Genomic DNA, 21,026 nt, shown 5'->3' on the forward strand with positions numbered 1-21,026 from the left:
AGTTTGGAAAACTCTGCCGGTTGCCTTAAGTCCGCGAACTTGCTTGCGAACTTGAGTGGGTTATGATCTAAACATGTGCTCTGAACATTAAACTTAAATTACTAAGGAATGCAGTATGCAAACCGTGGCTATAAAGTTCATGAGCCGATTCAATCGAATCGAATCATCTTTGTTTCAATTGTGTCTTGTGTAGTTGTATAAGATATCATAGCAATTGAAAAACTCTCTAACTATTCATTTGAGTCAATTGAACTAGTTATGGTGAAGAAGAACAAGGTTAATATGAAATACTCATATGGTTAACCTTTTGGGTTACTATGTTGAACCAACATACACGTACACGTCTGGGCACGGTTTTCACAAACCTAGTAAACGTATATCTCAAGTGTGTGTGACAAGCTAAGTTTTCGATCTAACAGTTGAGAAATATTATCTTGAATCTAAATCAGGTTTTCATCTAACGGTGAATATTGATTGCTTTGTACCTAAGGCAAAACCCTGATTTGAAGACTATATAAAGGAGACATCTAGCATTGGGAAAAACTAATCCCCACACGTCTATGCGATACTAGTAGCGCTCGCTAGTGGCGATTCTTCTCTAACCTTTGGTTTTCTTCTCTAAAACCAGGTTAACGACTTAAAGACTTCATTGGGATTGTGAAGCCAGACCGATACTAATTTTATCGTAGTTGTGTGATCTGATCTTGCATCTTCTATCATACGAGTACAATATTATTGATTGGCTTGAGATCGTGAGAGTTCTCCGATAGGAAAGATAAAGAAGTCACAAACATCTTCGTCTCACTGTTTGTGATTCCTCGACGTCCTCTTGTTTATACAAGTAAGACTGTTGAGAGGTGATTGATTAATCTAGGATGTTCTTCGGGAATATAAGACCGGATTATCTATTGGTTCATGTTCACCTTGATTTCATATCATAAGACGGAACAAAAACCTAGGGTTCTTCTGTGGGAGACAGATTTATCCTTTGATAGACTTTTCTGTGTGAGACAGGTTTGTTTATTATCAAGTCTGCGATTTTGGGTTGCAGCAACTCTTAGTTGTGGGTGAGATCAGCTAAGGGAATCAAGTGCGCAGTGTCCTGCTGGGATCAGAGGCCTAGGGAGTACAACTGTACCTTGAATTAGTGGGAGACTGATTGGGGTTCAACTATAGTCCAGTCCGAAGTTAGCTTGGAGTAGGCTAGTGTCTGTAGCGGCTTAATACAGTGTGTATTCAATCTGGACTAGGTCCCGAGGTTTTTATGCATTTGCGGTTTCCCCGTTAATAAAACTTCTGGTGTCTGTGTTATTTCTTGTCCGCATAATATTTTTTATATAATTGAAATAATACAGGTTGTGCGTTAAAGATCATCAATTGGAAATCCGACCTTTGGTTGTTGATTGATATTGGACATTGGTCTTTGGCACCGTCCAAGTTATTGATTTTAGATTTTCTGTGTGGTTATAGTAGTGAGGTTCAAACTCTCGGACTTGTGAAGGATAATTTTTTTAGAAAATAAATATATATACAAATATTGACAAATTGGTAGAGAGTTACTGGGACTAAGGACTTGGCCAATTCTCATGCATATGGTACATTTTATTTATCCTTAACAATTATCGCTCAAAACATAAAATGTAAGGACTCTTATTTTGCCAATATAGATTCTCAGAATATTAGTTATAAATCGTAAGCATGGGACATCAAACATTTAAGCAAGCATGCCGCATCAAATAAAATGATAACTAATTAATCAAAATCATTTTTCAATTTTAAATCAATGCAAAAGTCATAAAAAGAATAAATTGAATTTACCAGAATGAGGAAAATCGCCTCCTCCGTTGTCCCAATGTTGGGTTTAGCTCATCATGGTGAAATACCTCTCAAAATATTTTATTAAGCTCAATTGGTGTTTACAGTAAAGAGAAAAAGAGAAAATGGTGTGAAACTGTAATATGCGACGCACAAAAGGCGTCCAGAATGAACGATAAAATCTAACTGCTGTTGTCGCTAGGGTTCTAAGACCCACACCTAAGACCCACGAGCCGCTGTCGTTGTCACTGTTGAAGAACAACGGTTTCTGAGAGTCTGTTCTTCGTGTTCTTCATCTTCATCAGCAGCATAAAACAGCAGCAGGAAGCTTGTTGTTCATGGTGATTTCTTGCTCCTCAGTTCTCCTCAAGCCCCCAAACTCTCGACAACCTCTCTAGTACTCCAAGGTAACATATTTATACACCTACAGCTCGTTGAATCTCCCTCAATTACTCCATATAATCTTCATTACTCGGTGTTTAAAGAAAATATCTTCTGAATATTTTCTTGAGCAAAAGTTTCCTGAATTAGATTCTTCACGCGTTAGATATCCCCCAGCACGTTCCAAATCATCTAGTCATCACCCAAGATGTTTCTCGAACCCTCACACATCATCAGAACACACATTGATCCTCCCAGAACTCACGATTATCCCTTTCCTGCACGTGCAGCTCTGTTTTCTGCACGTGACTTCCCTAGCTAATCCTAGCCAAATTCGATCGACCATAGCGAAACCAATAGATTTATACATGTCCCAGGAACAATCCCACCAAGTTTCAGCCATTAAATCTCTTTGTAGATCGTTCAAAAATCGAAACAAAAATCTGCCAGAACCTGTTCTTGGTTTCCCGCCATTTCTTAAAATTTGAATTTTTGAGAACAAAATGTCCTCCCCCTAATCCTGTACGGGTGTCCCTTTAGCAATTTGGGCTGAAATAGTAATTCTTTGGTGGAAATAGTAATTTTTCTGGGTTCCTCCGGAAAATTTCCGGGACGTTTCCGGTGCATTTCTGGGGTGCCTGTAGTACTTTTCTCCGGGGTGTAAATCATCACTTTTTGAGCAACTCTTTCCACAGAAGGGTATTTTCTCCAAAAACATCTAAACAAACATAAAAACACCGTAATAAGAACAAATGGGTACTAACAAAATACACAAAAGAGATGAAAATAGACACATAAATGTGTCTATCAAATACCCCCAAACTTATTATTTGCTAGTCCTCGAGCAAATTTTATTCTTGAAAAGTGACCGAGTTAATCTCGGGTGGGTTTATCAGAGGTGTACCCACAAAAACCAATACTCCAGACCCTAGCTATCGACGAAAAATCTTGGAAAGCACTAAAGAACCTCCTTGGTTGGCATACTTCTTAATTACAGGAGGAAGTACCCTGACGCGAAATTCCAATTGTTGTATACGAGTTTGCACTCAAGCATACTAAAATTCATATAAGTGACAGAGCTCTACTAAGATAGTTTCACGATGGACATCATACTCGGAGTCAGACTAATCACATGAAAAGATTAAGAAGATGGAAAAAGAAAAATGTAGATGGTTGAAAAGCGAACGGTGTTTCCCATATCTGTCTGAAGGCCTCTGCCAAGATGAACCTAACCTAAATGACTGAGATACCGGTCTGACTAATATTAACACACTGGCATATACAAGGGAACCAATGGTCAATAACTTAAATCTAGATCAACAAACTGGCAAATACAAGGGAACCAGCAGTTGACTACACATAACAATAACCATTTTTTATTTATTTATTTTTTATTTTTTAACTTAATGGCATGAATAGATCTTTTTGATCCAAGCGCATGCTTCTTGTCAGCAGATTACACGATAGTTCCCATGGGTCCTACATTCCACGCTTTCTTAGGCGACGGAAACAGGGAGAACACACGCATATTGCTATCCAAGTATTAATACTTATTCCGATTGGTCTAACTGGTCCGGTCTAAATTCTTTTTTTTTTTTTTTTTTTTTTTTTTTTTTTTTTTTTTTTTTTTTTTTTTTTTTTTTTTTTTTTTTTTTTTTTTTGAAAAGGTAACTCAGTCACTCTATTTCACCCTAGCAAAGGTAACAACTTGAATCGTGTGCCCCACCAAATCACTTGAAATAAAAGAAAACTAAAAATAGAAAGTGAAAAGGACTCGACAAGATATGGCGAAACTATCATGTTATTTCTAACACCTGAGCTCTGTGCTTTTATGAATAGACTCTATAGATGTTTCCATCTAGTCAGATTGGTTCCTCAGCTCCTAAAACAAAAATGTTTCCATCCACTTAGATTGGTTAGTGCTATCCTTAATATGCGTAAATTTCTAGGCTCTGGAGTTTATTTATTGCAACTAAAGTTTCTCCCATACCCTCAAACTTAAATCTAACATTGTCCTCAATGTTCTAAAGATGAAATTAAAAGCATGAACAAGGAGAAACGGTTACTATTTGAAGCAAAAGAGTTAAGGAAGGATATTACCGTGTTGCATGAGATTGGGTTACCTCCCAAAAAGTGCTAAGTTTAAAGTCTTCAGCCAGACTTAAAAAAGTTTTAGTCAACTCGAACCGTATAACAGTAGCCGGAATAACTGTGGGTCTTTAAAACCAAAAAAAGCTGACAAAAGGAAATTGCAGTGAACCAAGAAAATGTACAAGACTAGCATGCCCTTATCTAGTTTCTGGATAACTATCGCTAATTGCGGTTCAGGTTCGGGTTCTATGAAGGGGTCTAAATAGACTATTTTCCTCGGATGCATTTCCTCATAGGTAGGATCCAAATTATTAGGTCCTAGAGTCTGGAAAAACTCAGATAAGAACCTGGAGTCACAAAATAACCTAAATAATTTAGGATCCTCTAAGTCAATTAGGTATGACTTACAAAGTTGACCACAGTCAGAGTAGTGGTCATTCTGAAGCAAATGTGTCGATTCTAATTTCCTAAAGTACTTAGGCTTAGTCTCAGAACTTAATAAGTGACACATTTGAAATCTATACATTCCCACAATTGGAAAAAAAACTATTTGGTGGGAAAACAAAGTCAATCTGGGTATCATAGCCTGGGCAGACCACATCAACTAGAGGATGGGTTTCTAACGACTGAACTTTTTTCAGGACATCATTAGGTTCGGGAAACCTAGTATGAAGATAATCTTGTAAGATGGTTGAGGCATGGATATTAAGTCCTATGTGAGGGGACTTTCTGAGAGTTAAAGGTAAAGCACTAGGAAAGTGATAATCACCCCCAAACTTAGAGTTTTCAGTGTCTCTAGATAGACTGGTCACAATCTCCTTAATTTCTAGATCATCAGATTCTTGGAAGTGGTCAATTGATTCTTCTAAGTTTTTATCAGGTAGTGCATCTTTACTCATCTCTACGAGTCTATGTTCTTCATTCAAGATTATTGTTTCTGAGTCGCTAGACTCTAAAACAACATTTTCAGAATAAACTCGTTCCTCTAAACCACTATCGGCTTCGTAATCAAAAGGAAATACTACATCGTCTAAAACGGTGGTATTCCTAATCAAATCCTCGTCCTCTTTAATAGGTGAATAATCATAAAAATTATTTGGATTTTAAGTAGAAATAATATAATCACTATAAAGCTCAATTGGATTACTAGATTCCTGATCACTATGCCTACATATTTCAGATTCTTCATCACTACTATCCTCATCATCATAATAGTACGAAGATGATTGAACCTTATCTAAATAAGTAGTGTTACCAATTATAACCTCGTTCTCTTGATTGTGTAAATAACTATCTTCATTCTCAAGGGTATTATTGGATACACTATATTGGCAATTCAAGTAATTTCGAGCAATTCTTTCGTTCGTCTCAGCTATCCGCCTGAGGTGGTCTTCTAAAGAAGGTTCACTCATTATTGTAGTGCTTTCGTCTATAATTATACTATTCATATCAGCTAACTTACGCGTCGACTCAGCTAACTTACGTGTTGACTCTAGTAAAGGGGAATTATCAGAAGGATCATAAAAAGGACTACTTTTCAATAGTTTGATTGTATCCTCTAGAGACGAAGAACTAGTACTATAATCTTCTTGCTCGTAAGACTGATGCATGTGTGGATAGTAATTGGGCTCACCATGGTATGAACCATAACCTTGAAAAGGTTGGCGTTCCCAACTACTATTCCCACCATGGTCATAAAAATGATGATGTCCATATTCAAATTCAGATCGATACTCATTGTATTGGCTTCTATCATACCATTTCGACATTCTTAATTGCAAGGGAATTCTACACAACCACAAACAAGGACGACTCGACTCCACCAAAACAAACCTAAAGATTTCTAGCAAACAAAAAGCATGATGGCTCCACTTAGATTGTTTCTAGACCAGCTTCTATCTTTCGAAAGGGAATTCGTTGCAATTTGAGCAAACCCATCTGGAATCAATCCGAGTCAAAGTAAGTTGAATTGAGGCGAGGGAAGCTCAGTGGAGCTTTGATACCCAAGGCCTCACCGCTATCACAAGGCGGTGCAGTCACGCATTCAACTTACAGAAACCATCATGAACTTTGGAGTGTGCTTAAAGAGCAACCAATATTTTTCGAACGAGTTTCCTATTAAGCTCGTTACCCTATCGGTCTCGTTCTATTCCAAATTTTAAAGCTTAGGTTCGCGTTCGGTTTCGTTTTCCTAAGGCGGGCAAGAAGAGAACGGTGATGAAATCCGAACCCTTATCTTGTTTAGGCCAGGCCTTGCCCTTTACTAGGAAAATAAAGACAGTCCGGTTCGTCCTCAAACAATTATCACCTTAAGGCAAACAGTAACCCGCTTGCAGGAGATTCACGGGTGTTTCGATTGGACTTACCTCCCGTACCAGACGGGCGATGAACCGTTGTCGTCGACTCGGGCCACGACTCCTATGCCGTGTGCGAACCCGAGGGGCCGAGACGATATAGTAATCGTCGTCCTTCCCTGCACATAGTTTATATAATTTTTTTTTAATAATAATACCCTTCCGTAGGGTTAAAAAAAATAAAGTCCAATTGTTTAAAGTCCAAAGTCCAAAATAAATAAAAAAAAAAATTACAGTTTTCCTCACACACTCTAAAAAAATTAAAAATTAAATCCTAAAATTGTCCTTTTTTCTTCTCTTTTCGCTTTTCGCTTTAAGCTTTTTCCTCTCCAAGTCCTTAGTGCTCCACTTCGAACCTGTAAATCAAAGACAAAAAGACAAAGTAAAAATGAACAAATAATAAAAAAAAATAAACCTAAAAATTCTACCTAAGCACAAATCCGCGTCGGCGGCGCCAAAATGATTTTAGATTTTCTGTGTGGTTATAGTAGTGAGGTTCAAACTCTCGGACTTGTGAAGGATAATTTTTTTAGAAAATAAATATATATACAAATATTGACAAATTGGTAGAGAGTTACTGGGACTAAGGACTTGGCCAATTCTCATGCATTGGTACATTTTATTTATCCTTAACAATTATCGCTCAAAATATAAAATGTAAGGACTCTTATTTTGCCAATATATATTCTCAGAAAATTAGTTATAAATCGTAAGCATGGGACATCAAACATTTAAGCAAGCATGCCGCATCAAATAAAATGATAACTAATTAATCAAAATCATTTTTCAATTTTAAATCAATGCAAAAGTCATAAAAAGAATAAATTGAATTTACCAGAATGAGGAAAATCGCCTCCTCCGTTGTCCCAATGTTGGGTTTAGCTCATCATGGTGAAATACCTCTCAGAATATTTTATTAAGCTCAATTGGTGTTTACAATAAAGAGAAGAAGAGAAAATGGTGTGAAACTGTAATATGCAACGCACAAAAGGCGTCCAGAATGAACGATAAAATCTAACTGCTGTTGTCGCTAGGGTTCTAAGACCCACACCTAAGACCCACGAGCCGCTGTCGTTGTCACTGTTGAAGAACGACGGTTTCTGAGAGTCTGTTCTTCGTGTTCTTCATCTTCATCAGCAGCATAAAACAGCAGCAGGAAGCTTGTTGTTCATGGTGATTTCTTGCTCCTCAGTTCTCCTCAAGCCCCCAAACTCTCGACAACCTCTCTAGTACTCCAAGGTAACATATTTATACACCTACAGATCGTTGAATCTCCCTCAATTACTCCATATAATCTTCATTACTCGGTGTTTAAAGAAAATATCTTCTGAATATTTTCTTGAGCAAAAGTTTCCTGAATTAGATTCTTCACGCGTTAGATATCCCCCAGCACGTTCCAAATCATCTAGTCATCACCCAAGATGTTTCTCGAACCCTCACACATCATCAGAACACACATTGATCCTCCCAGAACTCACGATTATCCCTTTCCTGCACGTGCAGCTCTGTTTTCTGCACGTGACTTCCCTAGCTAATCCTAGCCAAATTCGATCGACCATAGCGAAACCAATAGATTTATACATGTCCCAGGAACAATCCCACCAAGTTTCAGCCATTGAATCTCTTTGTAGATCGTTCAAAAATCGAAACAAAAATCTGCCAGAACCTGTTCTTGGTTTCCCGCCATTTCTTAAAATTTGAATTTTTGAGAACAAAATGTCCTCCCCCTAATCCTGTACGGGTGTCCCTTTAGCAATTTGGGCTGAAATAATAATTCTTTGGTGGAAATAGTAATTTTTCTGGGTTCCTCCGGGACATTTCCGGGACGTTTCCGGTGCATTTCTGGGGTTCCTTTAGTACTTTTCTCCGGGGTGTAAATCATCACTTTTTGAGCAACTCTTTCCACAGAAGGGTATTTTCTCCAAAAACATCTAAACAAACATAAAAACACCGTAATAAGAACAAATGGGTACTAACAAAATACACAAAAGAGATGGAAATAGACACATAAATGTGTCTATCAGTTATCTCTCTTTGATAAAGACTCGCAAATTTCCATTTGCTTGAGTAAAGATCAAATCGAGAGATTGAGATATAAACTCTTTGATATATCTTTTTATTGATTGAGTATAACTGTCTAGTTGATTCTCATAAAAAGTATATTGGAGTTTGTCCATAGAGATTGCTAAGCGAAATATTGGGTGGTGTTGTTAGACCCCCGCTTTTTCAATTGGTATCAGAGCAGGAAAACTAGTTAAAGACCTTATAAGTCTGTGTTTGTAGCGATCTGATTATGGACGAGTCTATCTCTAATAACGTACCAGTTCAGAAATTACCAGATGATTCTAAAAGCTTGGATTCACCTGAGAGAACTGTCACATCTAAGTCAATATCCAAACATTCTCTTGATGTAAAAACTGTTGATTGGGAAACTCTCATAGAAGAACAGTTGGATGAACTTTCTGATGAAGGTGATTCAGATATTAATAGAGATGTTGATGAGGAAGTCTAGGAGTATGTTAAGTTTTTGGATTCGTGGAATATGAAGAAGATTACTACTTCTCATGTCACACCTCTTCTGACTCCTCTCTGTCTAGAAAACAAGAAATTGAGAAGATGTTACGCAGGTGTTTATTTATCGAATCGTTCTACCGAATCGGTCCTCAAGGATTCTAAGGAAAACCTACGTATGAAGTCACTTGAATATGATAATCTTTATCAAAAGTACTTTTTGTTGTAAGAGATACTTGTAGAATCTGAAACAAGGTTTAACTTCCATCAAACAAGTTTTGACGACAGAGAAAGCGCTTATCTCACTCGAGAAAAACGCCTTGAGGCTGATTTAGCTGTTGCTCTTGATAAAATCAAGATGTTGGAAGATGACTTGAAAAAGTTCAATACTAGTTCAAGCAAATTAACCACTATGCTAGGAGCAAGTAAAAATCATCGTGATACACGAGGATTGGGCTATAAGGGAATGGATGCTCCAAGTACTAGCAAAAAGGTAAAATTTGTCAAGGATAGTGATTCTTCTCAACAAAAGGTTTCCACTGATGGCAAAATTGAAATACCTTCTCCGACAGTTAAGGTTCAAAAGAGCAAAGTTTATCCACTTCCAAAGTTAGCATACACGGATCGAGGTAAGAACATTCCTTATGTTTGCCACTATTGTAGAAATAAAGGTCACCTGGAAAGGAGATGTCGTTCCGTATAAGGAATGAGAAACTTCATGATGTTCTTGTTTGGGAATCACAAGAAGTTGTGAAACTAAGATCATACGTTAAGACTGATCCTCTTAACGTTAAAGGTTGTAATTGTCCAACCTTTAGGCAAAGGAATCAGTGCTATGATAGACCTAGATTTGCCTATAAACGTCATACGAATCCTTTTCATAATCGTAATGGTTATCAAAAGGATAACTTCGTAAAGACGAAGACAAGATCTGATGCTCCCAATTGGAGAAAGACTAACTTACAAAAGAATATTCAATCCAATTATCTTCCAAGAAATCTAGAAGAGAGTGATGGGAAGAAGGTTCCGACTGTTCCTAAACGCACTCAGAAGTGGATACCGAAGAAATACAATGATGTTTTGAGTGTGAAAAGGAATGATCTTCCAGAAAACTCCATGACTATGGAAAAGGCAGTATCCATGATGTTGGAACTTAACAAGTTTTTTGGAAAATGGAATTGGATGTGAAAGGTTCTAAAAGTGATCTCCTTCATGATAATCCAAAGGTCACTTGTGGTGAGCAAGACTTTGTTCATCCCAACGCAACTTGATTGTGTTGAAAGTGCATCCTCACCAAGGAATGCTCTGCTTTGCATACGGTGAGGGAAGCACAAGAATTGGGGAACACATATTATGTTCGGTAAGGCGATAGAATTCGATTGGATTCATCTAAAAAGGTATGTATATAAACTTGAGAAAGATTTGTACTTTTATTTGCTTAGAATACTTATAATAATCTTTCTTATCGTTCATTTCTACCTAACTTGATCTGTGTTTAAGGTTCTTAAATATTTAGGTTTGAAAATAATAGTTCGGGATGTTTGGACTACATGGTACACATACCAAGTATGCATAACAGCATTCAAAATCAAAATCCAGGGGTTTAAGTTCGCAAACCCGTATGCATACTTGACGTCGACATTCGGTAAACTTGTTTTGGCCGTAACTTCTTCGTACGAACTCGGATTTACTTCATTCTTTATGAATTCTCTTCCTTATTGAATTTCCTTCAAAATGGAGATGAGAATTGTTGAATTTGGATGAGTTAGTATTGGTATTTGTCCTGTCTCTTGTTTTATAGTGTTTGCTCCGTTTCGTTGCACTTGTCCTATTCTCTTGGACTTGGGCACTGGGATTCTTGGAGAAATCCTATTCTAAGCTATTTTGTGGCTGTTACAAGAGTGATGTTGGTGAATCACAAAGAAGGAAGTTCGAGAATGGGTAGTAGTTCACATTGCTATATATTCTTGAGAGTTCACAATCATCTCATGTGAACTATGGTGCATAGTCGTCAATGACTTTGTATGTTCTTCTTTGTTAAGGAAATATTTTTATACGCTTTTGGTAACCACTGTTGGTATAAATCCGTGCGAAAAAGATTGATTCTACCTTCTAAGGGCAAAGATTGTTATTGCAGTATTAATCTGTTTGATTTTGAAGTATTGCAATATTTTTATGGGATATGTATTGTTTGCGTCCGTGAACTTGAAGGTCCCATATGTTGTCAAAAGTAAAGTCGTTCATAAATTGGTATTTGTATTGATGAAAGGACGAATGGACTTTTGACGAATACAAAAGTTATACCTATGCAGTCATTTATTTGACGGAAAATAGGGTAAAATCTTTTCTGTGACAAGGATAAAGTCTATTATGTCATTATGCATATAATGATGGAAAAATAGAATAGATCCTTGTATGTATTCCACAGTAATGATCATCACTGATCCATATCTTATGTATTACTGTGAGGATCCGTAATGTGTCTTATGTCGAGCACGATACAACTAAGTTGATTATTTTGTGATTAACTTTGTTGGTTGTTCCGTAAGGTACTTTATGTAGAGCATATTTGAACTAAATTAATCATCTTGGTTAGTTATTTAGTTATCTGCTCCGAAAGTCTTCTTTTGTCGAGCAAAAAAATTGACAATTAAATTGACTACTTCTGTGATTAGTTTGGTTGTGTTTTCCAATTAGATTAATTATAGGTTCTCTTGTAATTAGTCTAGTTGAGTATTCGTATATTCCACAAGTCCTTGTGTTGAGTATATGAACGGCTATACTAATCATGTTCTATTGGTTAATGTAGTCGTATATTCCGTAAGTTTTTCCTTATGTTGAGTATCTGAACGATTAAGTTAGTCATCTCCGTATGATTACCTTAGTCGTAGCTCCGTAAGTTTACTTATGTTGAGCACAATCAATTAAATTGATCACTTTTGTGGTTTGATTTAGTTGCGTATTCCAATTAAATTATTCATAAGTTTACTTGTGATTAATTTGATTGAGTTTTGGATATAGATAATCATTCCTATGGTTTTTGGTGTCCAATTAAAAATCTTTCTTTTCTTTCGAAATTAAGGTCGCTCTTGTTGTTCTTTCGGGAATGACATCAAATGGGGGAGAGTTCTTTTGAACTTGTGCTTAATGGTAATATCTTGCGGGGTGTGTGGCTGTGGAATTTTATAGGGGTTATCTTGTATCTTAAAACTCCTTGATGAATGCATTTAGGTTCGGCTTTATGATTGCATCTAAATTAAGTTGGTATGTATTTTTTTCTTTTAGTCTATGAAACGTCTATTCTCGGAAATTTCATTAGGATCCCGTTCTTGTACCTTTGCCAATTTTATTGACAAAAAGGGGGAGAATTAATGTGTAGTTCTACTACATATACATATGGTTTTCGGATAATTGTGTAAGGGGGAGTGGTTTCCATGTGAGATGGAGTATTGACTAAGGGGGAGTGATACATATCACCGTAGTATTATTGTTAAAGTCGTGATGCAATTGGACTTTGATGTTACATAATAATACTATGTCACTGAATAATGATGATGGTGAATCTAGATTTCTCTCATTGTTATAACTACGGATCTTCAACAAAGGTGATGCTAAACTTACAACCTTTGGGATCATTGGAGTACTTGGAAGGACGAAGATTTCAGGGAACGTTGAAGATTAGACTATGGAATAGGAGCCACTAAAGTTTATCTTTTTTGTATTCCATATGTATTAATAGTTTTGTCACTAAAATTGATAAAGGGGGAGATTGTTAGAGCATAGCTCGGTCGACCTTGCATGCATTTCTATATCATGCATGTTTGTCAATGTTAGTGATCAAAACTATGAGTCTTGATTTCTAGTCTACATAGATAACTCTCGGACTAGGATAGAAAAGTGTAGTTGAGCTCAAGGACTTCATGGAGATTCATCATACAACGACGAAGATCTACTCAAGGAACCGTGGAACTTCATCAACAAAAAGGTATGTGGAGACTTGAACTAATCTATCACTCAAAAGTCTATCTCTTCTATCTCCTACTTCTTATGAGACAAAAGTCGTATGCTATATAGACTGGATCATACAAATTTGATATTTCAAGCCGAGTATATCTCGCCTATCTATATCTCGAAATCATGTGTTGGTAAAGCGTTTTTCTTTGATCGGGTTTATCTTCACCTAGTGACGAAAGTCATAATGTTTCAATCACTTTGAAAATCTTTTTGACGAGAAATAGTGTAACAACTATATAACGTCCTCTAAGAATGTTTCAATGGTTGGAATGAGAGTTTAGGTCTATATAACCAATGATGGATATAAGCATTGTGTGGTAACACATATGTCCATAAGTCTTATTCCTTAATCCGAAGTTTGCGAACTTTGTTGATTAAGATAAACCGGAGGAATTGGCTTTTCCAAGTCCGCGAACTCAGTTTACGAACTCAGTCCACGAATTGACGTAAGTTCTCTTACCGAGAATTTCTGTTGGGATTTCCAAAAACTCGTTTGCGTGTTCAGTCCGCGAACTGGCGGAAGTCTCTTTGCCGAGATTTTCTGCTGAGTTTGGAAAACTCTGCCGGTTGCCTTAAGTCCGCGAACTTGCTTGCGAACTTGAGTGGGTTATGATCTAAACATGTGCTCTGAACATTAAACTTAAATTACTAAGGAATGCAGTATGCAAACCGTGGCTATAAAGTTCATAAGTCGATTCAATCGAATCGAATCATCTTTGTTTCAATTATGTCTTGTGTAGTTACATAAGATCTCATAGCAATTGAACAACTCTCTAACTAGTTCATTTGAGTCAATTGAACTAGTTATGGTGAAGAAGAACAAGGTTAATATGAAATGCTCATATGATTAACCTTTTGGGTTACTATGTTGAATCAACATACACGTACACGTTTGGGCACGGTTTTCACAAACCCAGTAAACGTATATCTCAAGTGTGTGGACAAGCTAAGTTTTCGATCTAACGGTTGAGAAATATTAGCTTGAATCTAAATCAGGTTTTCATCTAACGGTGAATATTTATTGCTTTGTACCTAAGGCAAAACCCTGATTTGAAGACTATATAAAGCAGACATCTAGCATTGGGAATAACTAATCCCCACACGTCTATGTGATACTAGTGCGCTCTCTAGAGTCGATTCTCCTCTAACCTTTGGTTTTCTTCTCTAAAACCAGGTTAACGACTTAAAGACTTCATTGGTATTGTGAAGCCAGACCGATACTAATTTTATCGTAGTTGTGTGATCTGATCTTGCATCTTCTATCGTACGAGTACAATCTTATTGATTGGCTTGAGATCGTGAGAGTTCTCCGATAGGAAAGATAAAGAAGTCACAAACATCTTCGTCTCACTGTTTGTGATTCCTCGACGTCCTCTTGTTTATACAAGTAAGACTGTTGAGACGTGATTGATTAATCTAGGATGTTCTTCGGGAATATAAGACCATATTATCTATTGGTTCATGTTCACCTTGATTTCATATCATAAGAAGGAACAAAAACCTAGGGTTCTTCTGTGGGAGACAGATTTATCCTTTGATAGACTTTTCTGTGTGAGACAGGTTTGTTTATTATCAAGTCTGCGATTTTGGGTTGCAGCAACTCTTAGTTGTGGGTGAGATCAGCTAAGGGAATCAAGTGCGCAGTGTCCTGCTGGGATCAGAGGCGTAGGGAGTACAACTGTACCTTGAATTAGTGAGAGACTGATTGGGGTTCAACTATAGTCCAGTCCGAAGTTAGTTTGGAGTAGACTAGTGTCTGTAGCGGCTTAATACAGTGTGTATTCAATCTGGACTAGGTCCCGGGGTTTTTCTGCATTTGCAGTTTCCTCGTTAACAAAACTTATGGTGTCTGTGTTATTTCTTTTCCGCATTATATTTTTTATAATTGAAATAATACAGGTTGTGCATCAAAGATCATCAATTGGAAATCCGACCTTTGGTTGTTGATTGATATTGATTGATCCTTGGACATTGGTCTTTGGCACCGTCCAAGTTATCTCTCTTTGATAAAAACTCGCATATTTTCATCTGCTTGAGTAAAGATCAAATCGAGAGATTGAGATATAAACTCTTTGATATATCTTTTTATTGATTGAGTCTAACTGTCTAGTTGATTCTCATAAAAAGTATATTGGAGTTTGTTCATACAAATTGCTAAGCGAAATATTGGGTGGTGTTGTTAGACCCCCGCTTTTTCATCCTCATCTACCAAATCATACAACAATCCTCCAACTCTTATAGATAATCAAGGATTTCTAGACCAACCACAAACTCAACCTATACATGAAGAATATGAACACAATTATGAATATGAATAACCAAAGGAAGATTAATATCAAAAACTTATTGCTCCACAGACTGAGGTATACCTCTAACTTAACTCCAATAACAATTTTTTTGCTTTTAATCGCATCAAGTACGTAAAAAGTTGGATTTTTTTGTTATTTGAAAACCCCCAAATTTGAACCGTAAGCTGCATACGGTGTGGATAAATTATCGACCAAACCGTAGACAGAGCATACGGTTTGGAAAATTCATCCTTCCAAACAGTAGTCGGGATATACGGTTTGGATAATTCATACTTCCAAACCGCAGCTGTTTTTGAACTCAGATCGTACGGTTTGGAAAATGTGAATTACAAATCGTAGGCCAACCTACAATGTGAAACATCACCGTAGTAGCATGAATAACATTATCATTAAATGATATTCATGAATTTACGGTTTGGAAAACAAACCGTAGTGAATCCCAGGAAAACCTACGGCTTGGAAAAATCACCGTAGTCAATCACAAGGAAATTTATGGTTTGAAATTCATAACTGTATCTCTGGTTACGGTTTGGTTTTCAAACCGAATGTTTTTGTTTTCATATGCATATTTTTTTAATCATTTGTAATATTTTTCATATTTATAGCTCGATCTTCTACCTGAACCAATGGAAGATCAACCTGTAGTTATGGATATTTTGTCTGAGGATACAAGGCTCACTATGCCAACAACTTTGAATGGAAAGATAAAAAAGGATGCAAAGAAGTGGGATCTAGAACAAGGGTTGAGGAAGAAGTGTGTCATAATCCAAAATAAACAACTCTTATAAATTTCACTGTCAATTCGACGTGCAATCTACTTATTAGAGCTTCTTTCACTTTTAATCTTCAACAACGGAGGCAGTGGTTGAGACTTTGGCCATGCGTTCTCTTATTGCCCAAAATTGAAAATTTTCTTATGGAAATGTCTTCGAGATATTCTGCCCACTAAATCATTCTTGGCTGAGTATACTCCTCTAAGAAATCCTTTATGCCCTTTGTGTGGTGTTGCCGGTGAGAACCTAGACCATATTTTTTGCATTATCTTTTTGCAAGGGCAGCATGGTTTAGAGTAGCCCTTCAGGTGTTTCGAATCCTGTCATGCAGCAACGGTGTTTCACATTGGATTTCGTCCTGGTTTTTCAAGCCTTTTCTACCTCTCCAGATAATGATTTACTATTATTATGTGGTATTAGGGCTCTGAATCACAAATCGTACTTAACCATTCCCGACTTTGTTAGACTTTGACTAGGTATCACCCAGCCTACGGTCGGGGCTCAACCTCTTTCGTTCATTGTTTTCTTTATTATTTGATCGGTTTGTATCCTCCGACAATATTTTAGTCATCTTGTAGGTAGGTCGTACCATTATAAATAACCTAAGTGTTTAATTTATCGGATAATAAAATATTTAGTTAGTCGGGTCATAATAATTAATGCCTACGACCTAGTATTTAGTTAGTCGGGTATAATACTGCATTTAGTTAACCATACACAACTGCGGTAGGGATGGATCTAGCAAGGGACTAACCTAGCCTGTCCCTGTTTTCGGCCCTACAAATTTGTGCGTAGGAATATTTTAAAAATTAGTCTTTGTCCCACCTATTTATATTAGTCAGTATAATTTTAGCCCAAATAACTTTTAGTCCATCGTCGATTTGAAACTTTCTTCATTACATCCATTTATTTTCCTATTCTTTTTTTAGTAAATCATGTTTTGTTACTATTAATTTTTCGCATATTATTTCATCTTTATCTGATATTCTACGGGAAAATTCCAGTTAACAATTGATTATGCAATTCTTTCCAAAAGATTTATCACGACTTTAGGCCGCACTTGCCATTAATAATATTCTAACCCTACCTCACCAAGATTTATTGGTCCTTCCATGAACCAGAGTTGCATGCATGTAATACATTTTAGGTAAAAATAATTCTATTAAACTAGGTATCACCGGGGCCTTACGGCCCTGACTCAACCTCTCCTTTTAGTGTATGTACTTTAGGCATACACTGCAAGCCAACTTTTCTAACCGTAAAACAAAACATAAAGAGAAAAAATAGTATACTAAACCCCTGTATACATATTCCTGGTCCAATTATTACCATTGCATTTGGGAGTAATTTTATATTGTCTTTGTCATTATATGTTCGCAGTAAAACGAAAAACAAAAAGCAAAAAACTATAATCTGTTTGAGGAGAATTAGAGGTGAAACATGGAGAGATGAGAGGAAGAAGAAGTAGAATCTTATTAGGGAAATCAGTAGTTCTATTACATAGCTTACATTATATACATATAAATGGATAACACATGGACCGCACATCCATTGGCCATAAGCCCTGTAACACTCCCCCTTGTGTGGTTCAATAACAAAACTTTATACATAATGCTTCACATATAATGCTTTGAATGTATTTACTCAAATGACGTCCTCTCCTTGATAGATTGTGCCAAAATCAATCGCCTTACTAAAACTTTGAAAAGTAAAAACCTAGTGGGATAAAACCTTGGTACAACTCTTCACATGTAGTACGTCACATGTTGTCTCGTATTTTACATATAGTTCGTCACATGCAATAAGATCTTTAAAGATCGATGAGTCTAAGTTAATTGCCTCGTTAAACTTCATCAGGAAAAACCCAGAGGGAAAAAACCTGAATTAAAGAAAAAGAGTACAATATTGATTAAACTTAGAACTAGTTGGATACGTATATGTTGCCTCATTAAAACCTTGACAAGGAAAACCCAGTGGGATAAAACCTTGATGAAGGGAAAAGAGTACAACGTGACAGATGCAAATAAAGGTGATCTTTTGATGATGATCACTTTGCTCCGTTGAAGTTGACTAGTTGCTTCACAACTCCTAAGGCAGAAAATCCTCGTGGGAAAGACAATAGCCTTAGCTGGGAAATTACGTTCCCTGTGTTTGTTGTTGTCTCATTAAAAACCTTGCCGAGCAACAAAACCTTGTGGGAAAAAGTAACCTCGGTGAAGGAAAAGAGTTCAACACACCTTTATATGCTCCCCCTGATGTCAGACAATTTTCATTAGTCTAATGCAGTCAAAAGGAGTTTATCACACTTAACTTTTGTGACTTGAATGTTTATAAGACCATGTTGTTGATTCTGGAAGTTACGTTGTTAACAGACTATCGCGTTTCATTTATTTGATTCAGATATTTTCATTAATAACAACGGCGATGTTTATCTCTTCAACGTTCAACATACTTGATGTTTATAGTGTTGCCTCGCTAAAAACCTTGTTGAGAAACATAACCCTTTGGGAAAAACTATTCTCGATCGAAGGGAAAAAGCGTACAACACAGCTTCAATTTCGAAGTAAAATATGTCGACATCATATCCTTGGATCCTCCCCCTGATTACTTTTATAGTTGTACCAGACAGTTCCTTCAGTCATGTACTTTTCGAAACTGAATGTCGGTAATGACCTAGAAAATATTCTGCCGTATCTCCCTCATAATTAATTTCATTGGAGAAGAGATTATTTTTACTTCATAATCAACAACTTTTGGATTGCACTTTCATTAGCATTCCTTTTTATGTCTTTGCGGGGATAAAAAAAACTCATATCAATGGTTACTTTTAAGTACATGATTACATTTACTATACCATTCCAATGACGTTGCGTTGGCGCGAGCTATATCTAGCTAACAAGTTCCACAAGGGTGTACAATTAAATCGAGTATATTATTAATTATACTAAGTACAACAATGCGTATGTTGTACTTAGATATGGGAATTTCATCTCCCAATACATCTTCGTCATCTTCCTTTAGACGAAATGGTCACTTACTTACATTTGAACCTCGACTAATCGTGGGAGTGCTATCAGGATGCATGTCTTTGTTAAATTGCGTGAGAACTTTAGACATATGCAAACTGGTGGAATAATATACCACAAGCTCAGTATTTGGTCGAGCTTTCCCCAGATTTTTCATCTTAAATTCGGATTTCAAATAGCTTTTAAGGTCTCTTTTTACATCAAGAGTACACATCATGTATGTACCATCAACATGAATAACTACAATTCCAAATCAGGAACTTTCTGATGAATACGCAAGGAAAAATAACTTACTTGTCTATCCCCTTCAAATCAAATAGTCACTTAGACGGGCATACCACATCCGCCTGATTGCTTGAATCTATAAGTGAGCGTTCTATCTAACTGTAAACGTACTCTGTGGTTTAGAGTCATTTGATTTGGGCAACAAAATTCTATCAAGTACTTTTGTAAATATCTTTTATCTCTTGATTCTTTCAGAGATATGTAACAATCACATACATATACTGCATTTCAAGTTCTATTGAAATTACCAAGCTAACTAATTAGCGGAACTCTATAACGTTCATTACAAGTGAATAATTCTAGGGATTTGTGAGAAACCTCGCGCCACAAGGCGAGTATTTTTACTTTAAGACTACTTTCTTCTCATTATACTTTATGATAAATTAATTATGTATGTCCTATAGGCTTTACACTTGGTTGGTTAGCACTACCACACCAAATACCCGTATATTTGCCAAAGAACTAAGTTCTACCTGGATTGTGTAGGCCAAATATGCTATTTATTTGAAATTAACCAAAATAAAGCATGGTTCGATCTCATTGTGCTCTATTTCTGGAGCAACTATTTATGGATTATATCATCACTGTACACGCATGATCCTTCCATTGACTCATGTGTATTCTCATAATCCGTCAGGATTTCATTGTTCCCTGTAATCATTTAAAACTTCGGAGCGTCCTCCAGTATTGATTCATGGACATAGTCAGAGACAATCAAATGAGATGATTTCATTAATGATACAAATTAGGTTGTGCCTTACTCATCTACTTCCTTTCTAGGTGAGCATTGATCGAATCTAGTGGTATCTCCATCTTCCTTTATGGAGACACGGCCTCAACTACACTTCCACCAAATGTAGTTGCAACACCTTAGTCTATGGTGTACCCCATACTGAGGATTTCTAATCTTGCAGGAATATATGCAGCTGGTATGTATGATCTTGTCACTTTAACGACATCAGTTTCCATTCTGAAAGTGATTAATCTTTGTCACTTCACATTTACATTTGTGGAGTACAATGATCAATATGAGACATAGTGGGAACACACCACGACAGTTCATGTCGTTCCCTTAGAAAATACTTTTTCTTTCTTATCTCCCCCTAACGACGGGAAGACTGTCTCATTAAAGTGATAACCTGCAAATCTAGCTGTAAGAGATCTCCTGCCAAATCTTTTTTAAATACGGATAATTGTTGAGAGTAAATATCCAACAAAATTACTTAATCATTTCGTGACCCATCATAGTACGATGTGGACTCATAATGACACATATATAGTGCAACCAAAAATGCGTAAGAACACAAATGTCAGGCTTAAATTCAGTTACCAACTGGTACGCAGAAAAGGTTGACTAATATTGGGTTCTAAAACGAATTAAGTAAAGATGTGTGTAATATTGAATATCCCCAAAGCAATAAAAGGTAGGTTGGTACACATAACCTATTCCTTAGACACCATCTGTAA

Source organism: Papaver somniferum, chromosome 9 (genome assembly GCF_003573695.1).
Source record: "Papaver somniferum cultivar HN1 chromosome 9, ASM357369v1, whole genome shotgun sequence".
Classification (NCBI taxonomy): domain Eukaryota; kingdom Viridiplantae; phylum Streptophyta; class Magnoliopsida; order Ranunculales; family Papaveraceae; genus Papaver; species Papaver somniferum.